The following is a 24,223-nucleotide window of genomic DNA, read 5'->3' on the forward strand; positions in this document are numbered from 1 at the left end:
GAAATTGGAAAAAGGACAAGATGAGCAGAACAATGTTCATTTTCCTGGCATAATCCTATATAAACACATTTTGGTTAATTTCTTTCTCTTCTGTTGATTTATCTTTACATAGGTGTAAGCATATTAAATATATAATTTGGGTTTTATTTTTCTTTTGCCATATCTAAACATTTCCCTTGTTATGGCATAGTCTTCATTTGCCTCATTTTTGTGACTTGCCCTATTTTATGTGGTTTACTTCTAACCTTTCATGATTGTAAGTAATGCTGCAAATGAACTTGTTTGTCCCATAGCTTTTTATTTTCCTGTAAGGCTTATTTCCTTAAGGTGTTTCCTTGTAAAATGAAAGAATCAAAGACAATAAAAATGTCTAGGACTCTTGATGCTGGATTCTTTCCTATTTGCTTTCAGAGGATTCTGCCTGTTTATTTCACTACCAACAATACAGGAGCATCTATTTCACCTAACCTTCATCACTACTGGAGATTCTGAAAATTGTTACTGTTATTTTTTTATTGAAATATACTTGACTTATAATAGTGTATAAATTTAAGGTGTATAACAGGTTAATTTGTTACATATATATTTTAATATGATTGCCATTTTGTGATAATTAGCACCTTTATCGCATTACATAATTACCATTTCTTTTCAGTGGTTAGGATAATTGAGTTCTAGTCTCTTAGCAAGTTTGATGATTGTAATACAATATTGTTGCCTATATTCATTGTACTGGGCATTAGATCTCTAGGACTTACTATTCAATGCACGTTTATACTGTTAAGCCTATCCCCAGCACCCTGCTTCCCAGGGGTTATCTTTTTTTTTTTTTAATTTACATCCAAATTAGCTAGCATATAGTGCAACAATGATTTCAGGAGTAAATTTCTTAGTGCCCCTTACCCATTTAGCTCATCCCCCCCCCCACAAACCCTCTAGTGACCCTCAGATTGTTCTCCATATTTAAGAGTCTCTTATGTTTTATCCCCCTCCCTGTTTTTATATTATTTTTGTTTCCCTTCCCTTATGTTCATCTGTTTTGTCTCTTAAAGTCCTCATATAAGTGAAGTTATATGATTTTTGTCTTTCTCTTACTGACTAATTTCACTTAGCATAATACCCTCCAGTTCCATCAACGTAGTTGCAAATGGCAAGATTTCATTCTTTTTGATTGCTGAGTAATACTCCATTGTATATATATACCACATCTTCTTTGTCCATTCATCCATCTATAGACATTCGGGCTCTTTCCATACTTTGGCTATTGTCAGTAGTGCTGCTATAAACATGGGGGTGCATGTGTCCCTTTGAAACAGCACACCTGTATCCCATGGATAAATGCCTAGAATTGCAAATTGCTGGGTCGTTAGGGTACTTCTATTATTAGCTTTTTGGGGAACCTCCATACTGTTTTCCAGTGTGGCTGCACCAGCTTGCTTTCCCATCAACAATGCAAAAGAGATCCTATTTCTCTGCATCCTCACCAACATCTGTTGTTGCCTGAGTTGTTAATGTTAGCCATTCGACAGGTGCAAGGTAGTATCTCATTGTGGTTTTGATTTGTATTTCCCTGATGATGAGTGACGTTGAGCATTTTTTCATGTGTTGATTGGCCATCTGGATGTCTTCTTTGGAGAAGTGTCTATTCATGTGTTTTGCCCATTTCTTCACTGGATTATTTGTTTTTTGGGTGTTGAGTTTCAGAAGTTCTTTGTAGATTTTAGATACTAACCCTTTATCTGATGTGTCATTTTCAAATATCTTCTCCCATTCTGTTGATTGTCTTTTAGTTTTGCTGATTGTTTCCTTTGCTGTGCAGAAGCTTTTTGTTTTGATGAGGTCCCAGTAGTTCATTTTTGCTTTTGTTTCCCTTGCCTCTGGAGACAGGTTGAGTAAGAAGTTGCTGCGGCCAAGATCAAAGAGGTTTTTGCCTTCTTTCTCCTCGAGGATTTTGATGGCTTTCTGTCTTACATTGAGGGGTCCAGGTTTATTTATTTATTTTTTTGATTTAACTTTATTTTTTTATTTTTTAAAATTTACATCCAAATTAGTATATAGTGAAGCAATGATTTCAGTAGATTCCTTAATGCCCCTGACCCATTTAGCCGATCTCCCCTCCCACAACCCCTCCAGCAAAGTTTGTTCTCCATATTTATGAGTCTCTTTTGTTTTGTCCCCCTCCCTGTTTTTATATTATTTTTGTTTCCCTTCCCTTATGTTCATCTGTTTTGTCTCTTAAAGTCTTCATATGAGTGAAGTCATATGATTTTTGTCTTTCTCTGACTAATAGCATAATACCCTCCAGTTCCATCCATGTAGTTGCAAATGGCAAGATTTCATTCTTTTTAATTGCTGAGTAATACTCCATTGTGTGTGTGTGTGTGTGTGTGTGTGTGTATGTGTGTGTGTATATATATATATATATATATATATATATATATATATATATACACACTACACCACATCTTCATTATCCATTCATCCATGGATGGACATTTGGGCTCTTTCCATACTTTGGCTATTGTCAATAGGCTGCTATAAACATGGGGGTTGCATGTGTCCCTTCGAAACAGCACACCTGTATCCCTTGGATAAATGCCTAGTAGTAAAATTGCTGGGTCACAGGGTAGTTCTATTTTTAGTTTTTTGAGAAACCTCCATACTGTTTTCCAGAGTGGTTGCACCAGTTTGCATTCCCACCAACAATGCAAAAGTGATCCTCTTTTCTCCGCATTCTCGCCAACATCTGTTGCTGCCTGAGTTGTTAATGTTAGCCATTCTGACAGGTGTAAGGTGGTCTCTTGTGGTTTTGATTTGTATTTCCCTGATGATGAGTGACGTTGAGCATTTTTTCATGTGTCCGTTGCCCATCTGGATGTCTTCTTTGGAGAAGTGTCTATTCATGTGTTTTGCCCATTTCTTCACTGGATTGTTTTTTGGGTGTTGAGTTTCAGAAGTTCTTTGTAGATTTTAGATACTAACCCTTTATCTGATATGTCATTTGCAAATATCTTCTCCCATTCTGTCGGTTGCCTTTTAGTTTTGCTGATTGTTTCCTTCGCTCTGCAGAAGCTTTTTATTTTGATGAGGTCCCAGTAGTTCATTTTTGCTTTTGTTTCCCTTGCCTCTGGAGACGTGTTGAGTAAGAAATTGCTGCGGACAAGATCAAAGAGGTTTTTGCCTGCTTTCTCCTCGAAGATTTTGATGGCTTCCTGTCTTACATTGAGGTCTTTCACCCATTTTGAGTTTATTTTTTGTGTCTGGTGTAAGAAAGTGGTCCAGGTTCATTCTTCTGCATGTCGCTGTCCAGTTTTCCCAGCACTACTTGCTGAAGAGACTGTCTTTATTCCATTGGCTCTTCTTTCCTGCTTTGTCAAAGATCAGTTGGCCATACGTTTGTGGGTCCATTTCTGGGTTCTTTATTCTGTTCCATTGATGTGAGTGTCTGTTCTTGTGCCAGTACCACACTGTCTTGATGATTACAGCTTTGTAGTATATCTTGAAGTCTGGGATTGTGATGCCTCCTGCTTTGGTTTTCTTTTTCAAGATCGCTTTGGCTATTCAGGGTCTTTTCTGGTTCCATACAAATTTTAGGATTATTTGGGTTTAGGTGTGGGGAAGATGGTGGCATAGGAGGATGCTGGGTTCACCGCGTCCTCCTGATCACTTAGATTCCACCCACATCTGCCTAAAAAACCCAGAAAACCACCAGAAGACTAGCAGAATGGACTCTCTGGAGCCAAGCATAGACGAGAGGCCCACAGAAGAGGGTAGGAAGGGTGGAGAGGCGGTGCGCACTAAACAGACTGGCAGGAGTGAGCCAGGGCGGTGGAGGGGCAGCCCACCTGGCAGGGCAGAGCCCCTGAGTCTGGCTTGCAAAAGCAGAGGGGCCAGATGGAGTATGTTCTGACAGCCAGTGGGACTTAACATCTGGAATGTTATAAGTCAACAGCTCTGCTCAGAGAGTGGGAGGGCTAGAGGACAATGGGAGGGATAGTTGTTGAGCCCCAGAGGACAGAGCTCAGCTTGGTGAGGAATAAAGGCGCTGGCCAGCGCCATGTCCCTCGCCCATCCTCCAGCCAAAATCCCAAAGGGAACCAGTTTCTGTCACGGAACTTGCTTGCACCACGCAAACACCCAATGCTGTGCTTCTGTGGATCCATCCCTCCGACGGGTCTGCCTCCCAGTGCCATAGGGCCCCTCCCAAAGCAGACTACCGAAGGCAAAGCTAGCTGAGTCTGCCCCTCCTGCCCCTGTGCACCTTGCGGATCCACCCCAGCTAATATGCCAGATCCCATCAAAGCAGCACCACAAGTGTGGCAGTGTCAAAGTAGCCCAGACAGGGGCCACACCACTCCACAGTGAGTCCTGCCCTCGGGAGAGGGGAAGATAAGGTACACACCAGTCTGACTGTGGCTCCGCCCACCAATGCAAGTTACTCCAGATAGCACAGAGGAAGAGCCCTGCAGTTCCGCGCCACTCCAAGGACTATCCAAAATGACAAAATGGAAGTATTCTCCTCAAAAGAAACTCCAGGAAGTAACAAGAGCTAACGAAATGATCAAAAACGATTTAAGCAATATAACAGAACATGAATTTAAAATAATAGTGATAAAATTAATCTCTGGGCTTGAAAAAAGTATAGAGGACAGCAGAGAATATTACTACAGAGATCAAGGGACTAAGAAACAGGAGGAGCTAAAAAATGCTATAAATGAGCTGAAAAATAAAATGCAGGCGACCACAACTCGGATTGAAGAGGCAGAGAAGAGAATAGGTGAATTAGAAAATAAAATTATGGAAAAAGAGGAAGCTGAGAGAGAGATAAAAAAAATCCAGGAGTATGAGGGGAGAATTAGAGACCTAAATGATGCGATGAAACGTAATAATATATGCATAATTGGTATTCCAGAAGAGGAAGAGAGAGAGGTGCTGAAGGTGTACTTGAAGAAATCATAGCTGAGAACTTCCCTGATCTGGGGAAGGAAAAAGGCATTGAAATCCAAGAGGCACAGAGAACTCCCTTCAGACATAACTTGAATCGATCTTCTGCACGACATATCATAGTGAAACCGGCAAAATACAAGGATAAAGAGAAAATTCTGAAAGCAGCTAGGGATAAACATACTCTAACATATAAAGGAAGACCGATAAGACTCGTGACAGATCTATCTACTGAAACTTGGCAGGCCAGAAAGGAATGGCAGGAAATCTTCAATGTGATGGATAGGAAAAATACGCAGCCGAGAATCCTTTCTCCAGCAAGTCTGTCATTTAGAATAGAAGGAGAGAGAAAGGTCTTCCCAAACAAACAAAAACTGAAGGAATTCATCACCACTACACCAGCCCTACAAGAGATCCTAAGGGGGATCCTGTGAGACAAAGTACCAGAGACATCACTACAAGCGTGAAACCTACAGACATCACAATGACTCTAAACCCATATCTTTCTATAATGACACTGAATGTAAATGGACTAAATGCACCAACCGAAAGACATAGGGTATCAGAATGGGTAAAAAAACAAGACTCATCTATTTGCTGTCTACAAGAGACTTACTTTAGACCTGAGGACACCTTCAGATGGAAAGTGAGGGGATGGAGAACTATCTATCATTCTACTGGAAGTCAAAAGAAAGCTGAAGTAGCCATATTTATATCAGACAAACTAGATTTTAAACTAAAGGCTGTAACAAGAGATGAAGAAGGGAATTATATAATAATTACAGGGTCTATCCATCAGGAAGAGCTAACAATTATAAATGTTTATGCACCAAATATGAGAACCCTCAAATATAGAAAACAATCATAAACATAAGCAACCTTATTGATAAGAATGTGTTAATTGCAGGGGACTTTAATACACCACTTACAACAATGGATAGATCATCTAGACACAGGATCAATAAAGAAACAAGGGCCCTAAATGATACATGGGATCACTTGGACTTGACAGATATATTTAGAACTCTGCATCCCAAAGCAGAATATACTTTCTTCTCAAGTGCACATGGAACATTCTCCAAGATAGATCACATACTGTGTCACAAAACAGCCCTTAATAAGTATAAAAGAACAGAGAACATATCATGCACACTTTTGGACCACAATGCTATGAAGCTTAAAATCAACCACAGGAAAAAGTCTGGAAAACCTCCGAAAGCATGGAAGTTAAAGAACACCCTACTAAAGAATGAATGGGTCAACCAGGCAATTAGAGAAGAAATTAAAAAATATATGGAAACAAAGGAAAATGAAACTACAACAATCCAAATGCTTTGGGAGGCAGCGAAGGCAGTTCTGAGAGGAAAATACATTGCAATCTAGGCCTATCTCAAGAAACAAGAAAAATCCCAAATACAAAATCTAACAGCACACCTAAAGGAACTAGAAGCAGAACAGCAGAGACACCCCAAACCCATCAGAAGGAGAGAAATAATAAAGACCAGAGCAGAAATAAACAATATAGAATCTAAAAAACTCAATGAAACCAAGAGTTGGTTTTTTGAAAAAAATAGACAAAATTGATACCTGTAGCCAGGCTTCTCGAAAAGGGAGATGACCCAAATAGATAAAATCATGAATGAAAATGGAATTATTACAACCAATCCCTCAGAAATACAAGCAATTATCAAGAAATACTATGAAAAATTATATGCCAACCAACTGGACAACCTGAAAGAAATGGAGAGATTACTAAACACCCACACACTTCCAAAACTCAAACAGGAAGAAATAGAAAGCTTGAACAGATCCATAACCAGCGAAGAAATTGAATCAGTTATCAAAAATCTCCCAACAAATAAGAGTCTAGGACCAGATGGCTTCCCTGGGGAATTCTACCAGACACTTAAAGCAGAGATAATACCTATCCTTCTCAAGCTATTCCAAAAAATAGAAAGGGAAGAAAAACTTCCAGACTCATTCTATGAAGCCAAAATTACTTTGATTACTAAACCAGAGACCGAGTAAAAAAAGAGAACTACAGGCCAATATCCCTGATGAATATGGATGCAAAAAATCTCAGTAAGATATTAGCAAATCGAATTCAACAGCATATAAAGAGAATTATTCACCATGATCAAGTGGGATTCATTCCTGGGCTGCAGGGCTGGTTCAATATTCGCAAATCAATCAACGTGATACATCACATTAATAAAAGAAAAGATAAGAACCATATGATTCTGTCAATCGATGCAGAAAAAGCTTTTGACAAAAAAACGCATCCTTCATAAAAACCCTCAACAAAGTCCGGATAGAAGGAACACTTAAACATCATAAAAGCCATTTATGAAAAGCCCACAGCTAATATCATCCATCCTCAATGGGGAAAAACTGAGAGATTTCTTCCTGATATCAGGAACATGACAGGGATATCAACTGTCACCACTGTTGTTTAACATATTTTGGAAGTTCTAGCATCAGCAATCAGACAACAAAAGGAAATCAAAGGCATCAAAATTGGCGAAGATGAAGTCAAGCTTTCAGTTTTTGCAGATGACATATTATACATGGAAAACCCGATAGACTCCACCAAAAGTCTGCTAGAACTGATACATGAATTCAGCGAAGTTGCAGGATACAAAATCAATGTACAGAAATCAGTTGCATTCTTATACACTAATAATGAAGCAACAGAAAGACAAATAAAGAAACTGATCCCATTCACAATTGCACCAAGAAGCATAAAATACCTAGGAATAAACCTAACCAAAGATGTAAAAGATCTGTATGCTGAAAAGTATGGAAACCTTATGAAGGAAATTGAAGAAGACATAAAGAAATGGGAAAACATTCCGTGCTCATGGATTGGAAGAATAAATATTGTTAAAATGTCAATACTACCCAAAGCTATCTACACATTCAATGCAATCCCAATCAAAATTGCACCAGCATTCTTCTCAAAGCTAGAACAAGCAATCCTAAAATTCATATGGAACCACATAAGGCCCCAAATAGCCAAAGTAATTTTGAAGAAGACCAAAGCAGGAGGCATCACAATCCCAGACTTTAGCCTCTACTACAAAGCTGTCATCATCAAGACAGCATGGTATTGGCACAAAAACAGACACATAGACCAATGGAATAGAATAGAAACCCCAGAATTAGATGCACAAAAGTATGGCCAACTAATCTTTGACAAAGCAGGAGAATATCCAATGGAAAAAAAGACAGCCTCTTTAACAAATGGTGCTGGGAGAACTGGACAGCAACATGCAGAAGGATGAAACTACACCACTTTCTTACACCATTCACAAAAATAAACTCAAAATGGATAAAGGACCTGAATGTGAGACAGGAAACCATCAAAACCCTAGAGGAGAAAGCAGGAACAAACCTCTCTGACCTCAGCCGCAGCATTATCTTACTTGACACTTCCTCAAAGGCAAGGGAATTAAAAGCAAACATGAACTGTTGAGACCTCAAGAAGATAAAAAGCTTCTGCACAGCAAAGGAAACAATCAACAAGACTAAAAGGCAACCAACGGAATGGGAAAAGATATTTGCAAATGACATATCGGACAAGGGGCTAGTATCCAAAATCAATAAGGAGCTCACCAAACTCCACACCCGAAAAACAAATGATCCAGTGAAGACATGGGCAGAAGACATGAATAGACACTTCTCTAAAGAAGACATCCAGATGGCCAACAGGCACATGAAAAGATGCTCAACGTCACTCCTCCTCAGGGAAATACAAATCAAAACCACACTCAGATATCTCCTCATGCAAGTCAGAGTGGCTAAAATGAACAAATCAGGAGACTATAGATGCTGGAGAGGATGTGGAGAAACGGGAACCCTCTTGCACTGTTGGTGGGAATGCAAACTGGTGCAGCCGCTCTGGAAAACAATGTGGAGTTTCCTCAAAAAATTAAAAATAGAGCTACCCTATGACCCAGCAATAGCACTGCTAGGAATTTACCTAAAGGATACAGGAGTACTGATGCATAGGGGCACTTGCACCCCAATGTTTATAGCAGCACTCTCAACAATAGCCAAATTATGGAAAGAGCCTAAATTTCCATCAAATGATGAATGGATAAAGAAATTGTGGTTTCTATACACAATGGAATACTACGTAGCAATGAGAAAGAATGAAATATGGCCTTTTGTAGCAACGTGGATGGAACTGGAGAGTGTCATGCTAAGTTAAATAAGTCATACAGAGAAAGACAGATACCATATGTTTTCACTCTTATGTGGATCCTGAGAAACTTAACAGAAGTCCATGGGGGAGGGGAAGAAAAAAAAAAAAAAAGAGGTTAGAGAGGGAGAGAGCCAAAGCATAAGAGACTGTTAAAAACTGAGAACAAACTGAGGGTTGATGGGGGGTGGGAGGGAGGGGAGGATGGGTGATGGGTATTGAGGAGGGCACTTTTTGGGATGAGCACTGGGTGTTGTATGGAAACCAATTTGACAATAAATTTCATATTAAACAAAAACAAATTTTAGGATTATTTGTTCTAGCTCTGTGAAGAATACTGGTGTTATTTTTATAGGGATCGCATTGAATACATAGATTGCTTTGGGTAGTATTGACATTTTAACAATATTTGTTCCTCCTATCTAGGAGCATGGAATCTTTTTCCATTTCTTTGTGTCTTCTTCAATTTGTTTCATCAGCCTTCTATAGTTTTCAGCATATAGATTTTTCACCTCTTTGGTTAGACTCATTCCTAGGTATTTTATGGTTTTTGTGCAATTGTAAATGGGGTCGATTCCTTGATTTGTCTTTCTGTTGCTTCATTGTTGGTGTACAGGAATGCAACCGATTCTGTGCATTGATTTTATATCCTGCAACTTTGCTGAATTCATGAATCAGTTCTAGCAGTTTTTTGGTGGTGTCATTTGGGTTTTCCATATACAGTATCATGTCATCTGTGAAGAGTGAAAGTCTGACCTCTTCCTGGCCGATTTGGATGCCTTTCATTTCTTTGTGTTGTCTGATTGCAGAGGCTAACGCTTCCAATACTATGTTGAATAACAGTGGCGAGAGTGGACATCCCTGTCTTGTTCCTGACCTTAGGGGGAAAGCTCTCAGTTTTTCCCCATTGAGGATGATATTAGCGTTGGATTGTTCATATATGGCTTTTATGATCTCGAGGTATGATCCTTCCATCCCTACTTTCTTGAGGGTTTTTCTCAAGAAAGGATGCTGTATTTTGTCAAATGCTTTCTCTGCATCATATTGAGAGGATCATATGGTTCTTGTCCTTTCTTTTATTGATGTGATGAATCACGTTAATTGTTTTGCAGATATTGAACCAGCCCTGCATCCCAGGTGTAAATCCCACTTGGTTGTGGTGAGTAATTTTTTTAATGTTTTGTTGGAGCCAGTTGGCTAATATCTTGTTGAGGACTTTTGCATCCATGTTCATCAGGGAAAGTGGTCTATAGTTCTCCTTTTCAGTGGAGTCTCTGTCTGGTTTTGGAATCAGGGTAATGCTGGTTTCATAGAAAGAGTTTGGAAGTTTTCCTTCCTTTTCTATTTTTTGGAACAGTTTCAAGAGAATACGTGTTAAATCTTCCTTAAATGTTTGGTAGAAATCCCCTGGAAAGCCATCTGGCCCTGGACTCTTGTTTTTTGGCAGATTTTTTATTGCTAATTTGATTTCCTTACTGGTTATGGGTCTGTTCAAATTTTCTATTTCTTCCTGTTTCAGTTTTGGTAGTGTCTGTTTCTAGGAATTTGTCCATTTCTTCCAGATTGCCCATTTTATTGGCATATAATTGCTCATAATATTCTCTTATTATTGTTTTTATTTCTGTTGTGTTGGTTGTGATCTCTCCTCTTTCATTCTTGATTTCATTTAGGTCCTTTCCTTTATCTTTTTGATCAGACTGGCTAGTGGTTTATCAACTTTGTTAATTCTTTCAAAGAACCAGCTTCTGGTTTAATTGATCTCTTCTGGGTTTTTTTTTGTTTTGATAGCATTAATTTCTGCTCTAATCTTTATTATTTCCTGTCTTCTTCTGGTTTTAGGTTTTATTTGCTGTTCTTTTTTCCAGTTCCTTAAGGTGTAAGGTTAGGTTTTGTATCTGAGATCTTTCTTCCTTCTTTAGGAAGGCCTGGATTGCTATCTACTTTCCTCTTATGACCACCTTTGCTGCATCCTAGAAATTTAGGGTTGTGGTGTTATCATTTTCATTGGCTTCCATATACTTTGTAGTTTCCTCTTTAACTGCTTGGTTAGCCCATTCATTCTTTAGTAGGATGTTCTTCAGTCTCCAAGTATTTGTTACCTTTCCAAATTTTTTTCTTGTGGTTGATTTCCAGTTTCATAGCATTGTGGTCTGAAAATATGCACGGTATGATCTCAATCTTTTTGTACTTACTCTGGGCTAATTTGTGTCCCAGTATATGGTCTATTCTGGAGAAAGTTCCATGTGCACCAGAGAAGAATGTATATTCCACTGCTTTAGGATGAAATGTTCTGAATATATCTGTTAAGTCCATCTGGTCCACTGTGTCATTCAAAGCCATTTTTTCCTTGTTGATTTTTTTATTAGATGATCTTTCCATTGTTGTGAGTGGGGTGTTGAAGTCTACTATTATGGTATTACTATCAATGAGTTTCTTTGTGTGTTTAATTGATTTATATATTTGTGTGCTCACACATTTGGCACATAAATGTTTACAATTGTTAAGTCTTCTTGGTGGATAGACCCCTTGATTATGATATAATGTCCTTCTGCATCTCTTGATACAGTCTTTATTTTAAAGTCTAGATTTTCTGATATAAGTATGGCTACTCTGGCTTTCTTTTGTTGACCATTAGCATGATAGATGGTTCTCCATACCCTTATTTTCAATCTGAAGGTGTCTTTAGGTCTAAAGTGGGTCTCTTGTAAACAGCATATAGATGGATCTTGTTTTCTTATCCATTGTTACCCTATGTCTTTTGATTGGAGCATTGAGTCCATTGACATTTAGAGTGAGTACTGATACTCACTCTAGATGATATGAATTTATTGCCATTATGATGCTTATAGAGTTGGAGTTTCTGGTGGTGTTCTTTGGTCCTTTCTAATCTTTGTTGCTTTTGGTATTTATTTATTTATATAAATAAATACCTCCCTCTGAGGGGAGAAAAGATGAAAAAGTATATATACATATACACGTGTATATATACATATACTTTTTTATCTTTTGTCCCCTCAGAGAGTCCCCCTTAAAATTTCTTGCAGGGCTGGTCTAGTGATCGCAAACTCCTTTAATTTTTGTTTGTCTGGGAAACTTTATCTCTCCTTCTGTTTTGAATGTCAGCCTTGCTGGATAAAGAATTCTTGGCTGCATATTTTTCTGATTCAACACACTGACTATATCCTTCCACTTCTTTCTGGCCTGCCAAGTTTCTGTGGATAGGTCTGCTGCAAACCTGATCTGTCTTCTCTTGTAAGTTAGGGACTTTTTTTCTCTTGCTACTTTCATGATTCTCTCCTTGCCTGAGTATTTTGTGAATTTGACTGTGATATGCCTTGTGATGGTTGGTTTTTGTTGAATCTAATGGGGGTCCTCTGTGCTTCCTGGATTTTGATGTCTGTGTCTTTCCCCAGGTTAGGAAAGTTTTCTGCTATGATTTCCTCACATAATCCTTCTACCCCTATTTCTCTCTCTTCCTCTTCTTGGACCCATTTGATTCTGATGTTGTTCCTTTTTAATGAGTCACTGATTTCTCTAATTCTTAAATCGTGCTCTTTTGCCTTAATCTCCCTCTTTTTTTCTGCTTCATTATTCTCTATAAGTTTGTCCTCTATATCGTTGATTCTCTGTTCTGCCTTATCCATCCTTGCCACCACTGCATCCATCCATGTTTGCAGCTCAGTTATAGCATTTTTAATTTCATTCTGGCTATTTTGTACCTCTTTTATCTCTGCAGAAAGGGATTCTAATCTGTTTTTGACTCCAGCTAGTATTCTTATTATGGTGATTCCAAATTCTGGTTCAGACATCTTGCTTATATCTGTGTTGGTTAAATCCCTGGCTGTCGTTTCTTTGTGCTCTTTCTTTTGGGGTGAATTCCTTTTTTTTTTTTTTTTATCATTTTGAAGGGAGAAAGGAATTAATGAGGTAGAAAAATTAAAATGAAAAAAATATTAAAATTAAAAATTATACACACACACACACACACACACACACACACACACACACAATCAAATAAATGATGCTAGATCCTAGATGTGTTTTGGTCTGGGTGTTGAAAGGGGTTTGACAGATTAGGGAAAAAAATCAGGGGGAGTAAAAAAAAGGAAATCGTTCGAGAATTTGGAAACATGAATACACTGAAGTAGACTAAAAGGAGATGATGGGAATATAACAGAAATTGACAAAATATACACAAAAGTAAAGAATATAGTAGAAAAATTAAAGAAAAATATTTTTAATAAAAATTAAAAATAAAAATGAATTTTTTTCTTTTTCTGTATTCAAGAAAATGAAAAGAAACAAAAAAGAAAAAAGATTAAAAAAAGGAAATCGTTTGAAAATTTGAAAAAGTGAATACACTGAAGTAGACTAAAATAAAATGATGGAAGTAAAATAGAATTTGGAAATTTTTCCACAAAAGTAAAAAATACAGTAATAAAAATTAAAGAAAAAATTTTTAATAAAAATGAATTTTTTCTTTCTGTATTCAAGAAAAAGAAAAGAAGTATAAAAGAGAAAAAAAAGAAAGAAAATTGAATAGATGGACCTGCTAACAGATTGAAGTAGGAGTGAAATTACTTCACTTTCCCCTAGAAGTCAGACTATGTAGCGCTTTATAGTCCATAAACTAAGCAGGCGATGAGACTTGTGTTCTTGAAGAGTGAAGTTGGCCCAGTTGGACAGGGCTCAGTATAACGACTCTGCTCTTCACTAGATGGCGCTGCTACCATAGTGGGGTGGAGTGTTGTAGCGCTCCTAGGTGTGTATGCACATGCGTGGGAGCAGTGAAAATGGCGCCACCCAGCTACCCAGTCTCTAGTTTTGGAACTCTGTCCTCCCAGATTAGCAATCGCACACCTGTCCTCTGTCTTCAGCTTTTGTCCACTCCCTGCGTTTTCACTCTCCATGACCAGACCCCAGGCAGTATCTGTCTCCTGAGTTTTGTCTCCAATGTGGCTGTTTTTCCCAGCCCCTTACTTCTGAAGGACTGTGGCTTTGACCCGTTCTGCCCCTCTGCAGGAGGGTCTCACTGCACAATGGTCGAGTGAGCAATGGCCGAATGTTGGCTGCGCCCAGGAATGCTTGCTAGACCCCGCTGCTGCCGGTGCCTTGAGACTGCGGCCAGGTACCAGCCTGCCCCAGAAAAAGTTTGCGAGATAGTGTAGCAGTAGCTTTTCAGGGATTGTGGAAAATCACGACACACATCTGGCACCAGGCCAGACCCTAATGACCTTGACCCAGCACCAGCAAATGTGGCCACCTTCTGGAGTCTGCTGGGACCAGGTAGCTTCAACAGTCTCTACCAAATGTCCTTCTAGCAGTGAAACTGCTTTTCCCTGTGTGGCCTGAGAACCTCCTGGACCCCACTCTTTTCTTGGGGATTCACCCTTCCCAGCAGAGCACTGCCAGGTATCAAGATGCAGAGTTGCAGACTGCACTCCCCTTGTTTACAGTCTTATTGGAATTTAAACCCTCTCCTTTCTCCTTTCTCCCTTTTTAGTTTAGTCCCTGCAGCTGTTTCCAATTTTCCACTTTCTCTCCAGCTGCTTTTGGGGAGGGGTGCTTTACCCATATTCTCCCTCCACCAGTCTCCATCCTCTCTTTGCTTGCAAAAGCACCTCCCTTCCTGCTCCTCACTTCCCAAGTTCAGCTCTCTGTGCCACGTACCTGCTGAATTCTGTGGTTCAGGTTGTGCAGATTGTTGTGTTAATCCTCCAGTGAGTTTTCTAGGTGTGTAGGATGGTTTAGTGTTGGTTTGGCTGTATTTCTTGGACGTGAGACACACAAAAAACTTCCATGCTGTTCCACCATCTTGGCTTCTCCTCCCCAAGGGGTTATCTTTTTAAGTAAACTTTTTATTCTAGAATAATTTTAGATTTGCAGAAAAGTCGCAGAAACAATATAGCTTCCTTGGATCCCTCACCCATTTCCCACAATGGTCCACATTACAATGCCACATTTATCAGATGTAAAAAACTAACTTAGGTATATTACTGTTAACTAAACTCCAGACTTTGTATTTCATCAGATTTTCCCTCAATGTCCTTTTTCTGTTCCAGGACCCAATCCAGGATTGGGTGTTATAATTTTAATTTCTAAAATTTAATGTAATAGGTATAAAGTAATATTATGTTGTTGTCCCTCTTGTTTTTTAATTTTTTTGTTTTTTTAAGAAGGCAAATTTTTAAACAAATATTTCTAATTATTCTGCTTCATAGTGGGAGGATTGGGGGTTAATTTCCATCCCAATAAATTTGCTTTATTAGAGTAGTATTCCTGTTACTGAAAACTGTAAACATACTTCTGTGGTTTTCCTTGGCGAAAAATGCATAACCTGGACATAATCATGAGGAAACATTAGTCAAACACACATTGGGAGACAGTCTGCAAAGTAGATAGCTTATGTTCTTTAAAAATGTCAAGGTCAGGAATGACAAAGACTGAGGAGTTGTTCCAGGTTAAAATAGGCTCAAAGAGAGATGGCTCTAGATTGGATCCTGAAACTGGGAAAAAGGTAGCTATATAAAGGATATTATTTGGCCAAGTAACAAAGTTTGAATGAGGACTGTGGAATAGAAAATAGCATTTTATCAATGTTGAATTTCCTGATTTTAATCATTGAACTCTCTCTACTGATGAAAGAGAATGTCCCTGTGCTCAGGAAATATACACTGAAATGTTTGGGGGAGAGAGACCAGATATCTCCATTTACCCTCAAATGGTTCAGGAAAAAATTGTGTGTGTGTGTGTGTGTGTGTGTGTGTGTGTGTGTGTGTAAACATACACATATATGTAGAGAGAGAATGATAAAACAAATGGGGCAAAATGTAAATAATTGATTATTCTAGAGAAAAGATATTAGGGGAGTTTTTCTTATGATTCCTGAAACTTTTCTGTAAGGTTGAAATCATACCAAAAACTTAACTCTCGTCCCCCACAAATGAACAACTAGAGATAGCACAGAAAAAACTTCCTATTGGGTCTCAACAGATCCTCAAATGCAAGTTGTCTCTTTTGGTCCTATAGGCAAACAAATGCACCAGTCTGTAGATTCTAATTTTATGCATAATTACAGGCCACCTTTCCATAACTTCTGATTTATTATAGGCCACTAAAATGTAATGTTCTGGGTGCCTGGGTGGCTCAGTCAGTTAAGTGTCCAACTCTTGATCTCTGCTCAGGGCATGATCTCATAGTTGGTAAGATTGACCCCTGAGTCAGGCTATGTGCTGACTGCATGGACCCTGCTTGGGATTTTCTCTCTCCTGCTCCTCCTCCACTCATATTCTATTTCACTGTCTCTCTTTCTCTCTCAAAATAAATGAATAAACATTTTTAAAATATTAAAAAAATTAAAATAAATGTGATGTTCTCATTGATTACTATATTGGTAAGTAGTATATTAGTAGAGTTTGTTGAGGACCCACAGTTCCATATTCTAAAAAGTGTTGAACGCTTGGCAAAAATGGCAGTTTATAACCATTTGCTGTCATAGAGATTTGGAATCTCTCCTACTTTTATGAAGTATTCTTCATTAACAGCACTGTTTTGAATTGTTGTTGCTGTTTTTCACTTACTGTGGTTTTAGAAGCATTTACTGTAAGTTAAATCATTACATGCTAATTTTGTTGATTGTGCAGGTTACTATATTGCTGTTTCCATTTCTTAGCTCTTGGGGTTCTTTGTTCAGTGGGAATGGACTTGGAGTTTTTGGCCTTTAGTAAGTTAGAGGACTTTGAGAATTACTGGTAGAAAGGAGTAATCCAGGGTACTTCCTTTGGCCTTCCCCAGGTGGCTTTCTTCTCTCTAAGACATGCCTACTCCTTTGCTTTATGTTTTGGCCTTTAACAGACAACCAAAGAGGCAGGTGTGTATTCCCTGTGCTGGGTTAGTAATTACTCTGGTATTGGTTCATTAACATTCTCTAAATGGGTCTTGAAAGTGAAAAATCAAAGACCTCCCAAACCCATAAGTCTGATCATTGATTTGCCTCAATTTTGTACTAGCTGACCTCAGCATATGGCCAGCTTTAACTTCTACACAGGAGCCCATCCCTTGAAGCCATATATTTAAAGAACTTTTTTTTTTTTTTGACAATAGGACAAGTGAAAGTAGTTGTTAGATTAGGATAATGGTAATAGGTGATTTTGCCTATTTTAAATTTGTCTTTGTTCTTATATTAGCTTTTCAATTACAAAAGGAATAGAGAGACAAAAGGAATAGAAGTCACAAATAATATTTATATCAGGTGAATCAGAATGTTGATTACTATAATTTTGCTATTTAAACCTTATGGTGCAATGGAATATTCTTAATAATGACATAATGGCCTCTTTGGATGGCAAAATGGCAATATCCTATAAGTCAAGTGTTGATCCAGCAATTTCAGTTATAAGAAGCTGTCTTGTACTTGCATATGTACAGAGAGACATACGCTCAAGGATCATCATTGCAGCATGGTTTGGAATGGTAGATGGTGGGAAACAAACCAAGATCCATCAAAATAAGATGGGTTAAATAAATTATTGTACATTTATAGAATAGGATAATATTCAGCTACTAAAATTACTTTGTAGTCTGCTTTCTGACCCAACATATAAGAAGCTTGGAAGTCACCACACTGTCCTAACAAGTAAAAAGCTGAACAAACCAAAGAATCAACAACTCTTAGATCTCTCAGAGAAGTGGGGTTACAGAACAATCTGCTGCCTCTAAAATTGGAGAGACCAACAGGGAATACAGAGAATCACAGCTTGTTAGAGCAGAGCTGAAACCACTACAATAACTGGTGCCAGGATAGAGAAATCCAAGCTGTAATTGACAAATTGCTGGAGGCTCAGCATGGACAGGTCTGAGAGATAACTCCAGAGAGACCTAGTCATAGCCCCCCGATCCCACCTTTTGTGTTTTAATTCCAGGGAGCTTTACCAGTTCCACACAGTGAATATCAGAGAAAAATCCCCCTATAATTCAGGCATGGGCAGGGAAAAAGTAATCATTTTGAAATATAGGAAAGAATTCTGTTCTTAAAAAGATCTGCCCTCAGGAGAAACTGACCAGAGCCTAACTGACCTGAGAGAAGAGAAATACCAACCCAGAAGGCATAGCCTTCAATGTGGAGGAAGGGAAATAACCAATTCCAGCCCCTTCTAGCCTTGAATCAAAAACTACTCTTTAAAAATGTCTTTAAACAAGTCAGTTGACTGTAGATGCATGAATATTTCTGGGCTCTCAATTCTGTTCCAATGATCTGTATGTTTATCCTTATGCCAATGAGGTCTACAATTACCCTAGTTTTGTAGTAAGTTTTAAAAGTGGGTAATATTAGGTCTCCAAGTTTGCTTTTTTGGAAAATTGCTTTGGTTATTCTGGGTTCTTTGGATTTCCATATGAATTTTCGTGTCATCTTGCCAATTTCTGCAAGAATGCTAGCCAAGATTTTGATAGAGATTGCATTGGATATGTAGATCAATTTGGGAGTAAGATTTGGTCCTCTTTTTTTTTTTTAACGTTTATTATTTAGAGACAGGGAGAGACAGAGCGTGAGCAGGGAGGGGCAGAGAGGCAGACACAGAATCCAAAGCAGTCTCCAGGCTCGGAGCCATCAGACAGAGCTGGACGCAGGGCTTGAACTCACAAACCGCAAGATCATGACCTGAGCCAAAGTCGGACACCTAACCGACTGAGCCATGAGCCACCCAGGCACCCCAGATTTGATCATCTTAATATCAAGTCTTATGTTCCTTGAATACAGAATGTCTTTCCATTTATTTGGGCCTTCTTTAACTTCTTTCATCAATGTTTTGTAGTTTTCAGTATACGAGTCTTGTGCTTCTTTGTTAAATTTATTCTTCTGTGTTTTTATGCTATTATAAGTAGAATTGTTTTCTGATTTCAGTTTCAGATTGTTTATTGCTAATGAATAGAAATACATTATTTCTATTTGTATATTGATCTTGTATCCTACAACCTTGCTGAACTTATTACCTCTAATCTTTTCTTGCGATTCCTTAAGTTTTTCTTTTCTTTTCATTTTTTAATTTGAGGAGGGGAGGGGCAGAGGGAGAGCTAGAGAGAGAATCTTTCTTAAGCAGGTTCCACGCTCAGTATGGAGCCCAGTGCAGCACTTTATCCCACAACCCTAGGGTCATGACTTGAGCCAAAACCAAGAGTTGGACACTCAACCGACTGAGCCACCCAGGCACCCCATTAGGTTTTTCTTTATATGAGATCATGTCATCTGCCAATAGAGATAGTTTTACTTCTTTCTTTGAAATCTAGATGTCTTTCATTTTTTCTTTTTTTCTTACCATACAGTCCTGGCTAAAATCTGCATGCTGTGTTACATAGAAGTGGTAAGAACAGATATTCTTGTGTTAATCTTGATCTTAGGAAGAAAGCTTTCAGTCTTTCACCATTGACTATGTTGTTGGGTGTTTTTCAGAGATGCACTTCATCAGGTTGAGGGAGTTCCCTTTTATTCCAGGTTTGGTGCTTTTTATCATGAACATGTGATGGATTTTGTCAAATGATTTTCCTGTGTCTATGGAGATAATCTTTTGGGAGTTTTCCCCCCCTTTATTCTATTACATTACTTGATCTTCATACGTTGAACTAACTTTGTATTCTTGGCATAAATCCTACTTAGTCATGATGTATAATTCCTTATATTTGTTTCTGAATTCAGTTCTCTAGTATTGTGTTAGAAGTTTTTCCATCTATATTCAAAGAAATATTGGCCTGTAGTTTTCCTTTTTTGAGATATCTTTGTCTGGTTTTGGTATTAGGGACTGACTTTATAGAGTGTGTCAAGAAGTTTTTCTTCCTTGCCTATTTTTGGAAGAGTTTATGAAGGATTGGTGTTAACTCTTTAAACCTATGGTAGAATTAACCAGTGAAGAGTTGTGATCCTGACTTTTCTTTGGGGTAAGTTTTTTTACTACAATTCAGTTTCTTAACTAGTTACAAGTCTATTCAGATTTTCTATTTCTTCTGGAGTCAGTTTTAATAGTGTGTGTCTTTCTAAGAATTTGTCCAATTCATCTAGGTTGGCTAATTTGTTGGCATACAATTATTCATAGTATTCCCTTATAATCTTTTTTATATCTATAGGGTTAGTAACAAAGTACTTATTTTCATTTCTGATTTTGATAACTTAAGTTTTTTTTTTCTTAGTCTAGCTAGACATATGTCAATCTGTTGATCTTTTCAAAGAATCAGCCTTTGGTTTTATTGATTGTCACTGCTGCTTTTCTCTTCTCTAATTCATTTAGTTCTGCTCTGATCTTTATTATTTCCTTCCTTCTGCTTGCTTTCGATTTAATTGGCTCTTCTTTTTTTAATTTCTTAACATGGAAGGTTAGGCTATTGATTTGAGTTCTTTCTTCTTTTTTAATATAGGCTTTTATAGCTATGAATATTAATATAGGCTTTTGTAGGTATGAATTTGCCTCTACAACTGCTTGTTGTAGGCTTTAGTATGTTGTGTTTTGCTTTTCATTTATCTCTGACTATTTTCTAATTTGCCTTGTAATTTCTTCCTTGACCCATTAGTTATTTAGAGAGGGTTTTGCAATTTCTACATATTTGTGAATTTACCAAATGTCCTTATTTTATTGAGTTCTAATTTCATTCCATTGTCATTAGAGAACATACTTTCTAACCCTTTAAATGTATTGAAACTTGATTTATTGCCAAAAATACGGGTCTATCTCACAGAATGTTCCATGTGCACTTGAGAATATGGATTCTGCTGTTGGTAGGTAGAGTCTTCTATGTATGTCTGTTAGGTCTAGTTGGTTTACAGTTGTTCAAGTCTTCTATTTCCTTAATGACCTTCTATTTAGCTTTATATATTGTGCAATGTGGAGTCTTATTGAATGTGGAGTAATAACAACTATTATTATTGAATTGTCCTTTCAATTCTTTCAGTTTTTGCTTCATGTATTTTAGGAATTTTTTGACATATATATGTATTTTTTCTAATTGTTATATCTTTTTCACAAATTGACCATTTTAACATTATAAAATGTCCTTTGTCTCTAGTATCAATTTTGTATCTTAAAGTCTATTTCATGTGATATTAGTATAGCCACTTCAGCTTTCTTTTGATTACTGTCTGTATATTTTTTTTCATGAGGTTCTGTTCATATATCATTTACTCTCCTGTTCCTTTAACCTGTTTGTGGCTTTGAATCTAAAATGAGTCACTTTAGATAGCGTATAGTTGGATCATGGCTTTTAAAAAATCTTTTCTGCCAATCTCTGACTTTAATGGTAGTGTTTAATCCATTTAAACTTAATGTGGTTACTAAAAAGGTAGGATTCTATTCTGCCATTTTGTACTTTCTTTTCCATATATCTTTTTATGTCCTTTTATCCTCCATACTGCCTTCTTTTGCTTTAAATATGTATTTCTTAGTGTGCCATTTTGATTCCCTATCATTTCTGTTGCTGTGGGTTTCCTGGTGTTATAATTAATAGCTTATAAGTATCTAGTCAGACTAATACCAACTTAATTTTAATAGCATGCCAAAACTTTGTTGCTATACAGTTCTATTCCTTTCCTGTTCCTTTGTGTTGTAATTATAGTACGAGCTATGTCTTTATATCTCATATGCTGCTCATCAACATATATTTGTAATCATTGCTTGATGCAATTGTGTTTTAAATCATATAGGAGAAAAAAAGTTACAAAAATATATTTATGCTATCTTTTATGTTTACCAACGTAGTTACCCTTATTAGTGCTATTTATTTCACTCTTTTCCCTTTTTAAAAAAAAATTTTAAGTTTATTTCTGAGAGAGAGAGAGACAGAGCATGAGTGAGGGAGGGGAAGAGAATGAGGGAGAATCTGAAGCAGGCTCCAGGCTCCGAGCTGTCAGCACAGAGCCTGATATGGGGCTCAAACTCACAGACTGTGAGATCATGACCTGAGCTGAAATCGGACACTTAACCGACTGAGCTACCCAGGTGCCCACTTTTTTCCCTTTTCAAAATTGAAGTATAGTTGACACACAATGTTACATTAGTTTCACTACACAACATAGTGATTCAACAACTGTATACATTGTACAATGCTCATAACAACTATAACTACCATCTGACACCATACAATGCTATTACAATAGCATTGACTGTGTTCCCTATGCTGTACTTTTCATTCCCATAACTTATCCATTCTATAACGGGAAGCCTGTACCTCTGACTCCCCTTCATCTTTTTGCCCATCCCTCCACCCTCCTTCCTCTGGCAACCATCAGTTTGTTGTGTTTTTTTTTTTGTTTGTTTGTTTTCAGTGTTGATTTTTGAGAGAGACAGAGAGTGAGCAGGAGAGGGGCAGAGAAGAGAGGGAGACTCAGAACCCAAAGCAAGCTTCAGGCTCTGAGCTGTTAGCACAGAGCCTCACTTGGGGCTCAAACTCACGAACTGTGAGATCATGACCTGAGATGAAGTCAGGTGCTTAATCGACTGAGCCACCCATGAGCCCCCCATCAGTTTGTTTTCTGTATTTATGGGTATGTTTATGCTTTTTTTTTAGAGAGAGAGAGAAAGCAAGTGGGGAGGAGGGGCAGACAGAGGGAGAGAGAATCTTAAGCTCTGCGCTGCCAAAATCAAGAGTTGGACACTTAACTGATGGAGCCACCCAGGTTCCCTGTTTCTGCTTTTTTTTTTTTAAACAAAAATTTGCTTGTTTGTTCATTTGTTTTTTATATTCCACATATAAGTGAAATCATATGGTATTTGTCTTTCTCTGTCTGACTTATTTCACTTAGCATAGTGTCCTCTAGGTCTATCAGTGTTGTTGTAAATGGCAAGATCTTATTTGTGTATGTGTGTGTGTGGCCAGGTAATATTCCTGTGTGTGTGTGTGTGTGTGTGTGTGTGTGTGTGTGTGTGTGTGTGTGTTACTTTAGTAATCACTACATCTTCTTCATCCATTTATCTATTGATAGATACTTAGGTTGCTTCTATATCTTGGACATTGTAAATAATACTACAGTAAACATAGGGGTGCATGTATCTTTTTGAATTAGTATTTTCGTTTTCTTTGGGTAAATGCCAAGTAGTGGAATTACTGGACCATACAGTATTTCTATTTTTAATTTTTTGAGGAACTTATATACTGTTTTCCGCAGTGGCTATACCAATTCACATTCCCACCAATAGTGCACTAAAGGGTTCCTTTTCTCCACATCCTTGCCAACACTTGTTATTTCTTGCCTTTTTGATTCTAGACATTCTGACAGGTGTGAGGTAATATCTCATTGTGGTTTTGATTTGCATTTCCCTGATGATGAGTGATGTTGAGCATCTTCTCATGTGTCTGTTGGCTGTCTGTCTGCTTTGGAAAAATGTCTATTCAGGTCATCTGCCCATTTTCAATCAGATTATTTTTTGGTGTTGAGTTATAGAAGTTCTTATATATTTTGGATATTAACCCCTTATTAGCTATATCATTTGCAAATATCTTCACCCATTCAGTAGATTGTCTTCGTGTTTTATTGATGATTTTCTTCATTGTGCAAAAGCTTTTTTTGGTGTAGTCCCAATAGTTCATTTTTGCTTTTGTTTCCCTTGCCTAAGGAGGCAGACATATCTAGAAAACTATTGCTAAGGCTTATGTCAAAGAGGTTACTGCCTATGTTTTCTTCTAGAAGTTTTATGCTTTCAGGGAGGGATGGTATATTTGAAGAGAAGCAAGACCTGGATTCTGTTTCAGCTGTGTATGTGACATTTTTTCTTCTAAAATTTGGGCCTCAGATTTTCTTGTCTGCAAAAGAGAGATGCAAATATATCTCCCCATGTATTCTGTAAGCCTCTGTGAACTAAATGCTATCAGGTCTGTAGAGATGCTTTGGTCACTTCAAAAGAAAAGCATGTAACTTCCTCAAGGCTTCATTATTGTTACATCCAGTTCTACTTCCCACTGTGTGTCCTTGACCAAGCCACTGAACCAATTGCTTCTGTTGCTTCACCCAGCCCCCTCTCTTTTTAAAAAAGAGACAATGCTCATTCTCCCCATAGACATGACTGTAAATTTAAATTGCTTTACATGTCTTTAAAATTA

At 37.8% G+C, this 24,223-nt stretch overlaps 1 protein-coding gene across 1 annotated transcript in view; it reads left to right on the forward strand.

The window, feature by feature from the left end:
- Positions 1 to 24,223, forward strand: part of KIZ (kizuna centrosomal protein) — a 143,298-nt gene that overhangs the window by 33,505 nt on the left and 85,570 nt on the right. The gene's annotated exons all lie outside the window — the stretch shown is intronic.

Source organism: Panthera pardus, unplaced genomic scaffold, assembly GCF_024362965.1.
Source record: "Panthera pardus isolate Hobbes unplaced genomic scaffold, ASM2436296v1 HiC_scaffold_25, whole genome shotgun sequence".
Lineage (NCBI taxonomy): Eukaryota > Metazoa > Chordata > Mammalia > Carnivora > Felidae > Panthera > Panthera pardus.